Here is a 589-nt window from a genome sequence, read left to right as displayed (position 1 = left end):
CTTCCAAGAGAAGTGGTGCAGGCTCTTACCCTGGGGGGTTTTAAGAGGAGGTTAGATGAACACCTTGCTGGGGTCATTTGACCCCAGTACTCTTTCCTGCCATGGCAGGAGGTCAGACTAGATGATCTACTCAGGTCCCTTCCGACCCTAGAAACTATGAAACTATAGGAAATTCAGTTGCTGCCAAATCAGCCGAATCTCCAAATCACACAGGCCCCATCCCCTGCTTGCTCTCAATGGCTGCCCTGCCCACCCCAGCTCCTGTCACTTTGGGGGGAAAAAAGTCCCGGCTCACTGGGTGCTGCCTGATGGGGGAGGGGAATCCCTGCTGTCCCCTATTGCCCCACACTCCATGGGGGGCTCTGTCACAAGACCCTTGACCCCCTCCTCACTCCCCCAGCTCCCTCCATGGCTGCCCCACCTGCCCCAGCTCCAGGCTTTTAAGGAAAAAAAAAACCAAACCCCCAGACTCACCAGTTCCTGCCCAGTGGAGGGGCTGACCCCGCAGCCCTCTACTGCCCTGTGCTGCATGGTGGGCTCTGCATGAGCCTCCCAAAGCTGCAAGGTCACTGCAGGAGCCGGTTAGTGC

General features: G+C 57.6%; 1 protein-coding gene across 2 annotated transcripts in view; it reads left to right on the top strand.

Annotated features, from left to right (window-relative positions):
- Positions 1–589, top strand: part of DLG2 (discs large MAGUK scaffold protein 2) — a 2095445-nt gene that overhangs the window by 596251 nt on the left and 1498605 nt on the right. The gene's annotated exons all lie outside the window — the stretch shown is intronic.

Source organism: Gavialis gangeticus, unplaced genomic scaffold (assembly GCF_001723915.1).
Source record: "Gavialis gangeticus isolate Ggan-Ray unplaced genomic scaffold, GavGan_comp1, whole genome shotgun sequence".
Classification (NCBI taxonomy): domain Eukaryota; kingdom Metazoa; phylum Chordata; order Crocodylia; family Gavialidae; genus Gavialis; species Gavialis gangeticus.
Note: the sequence above shows the minus strand (reverse complement) of the source record. Positions and strands in the feature narration are given on the sequence as shown.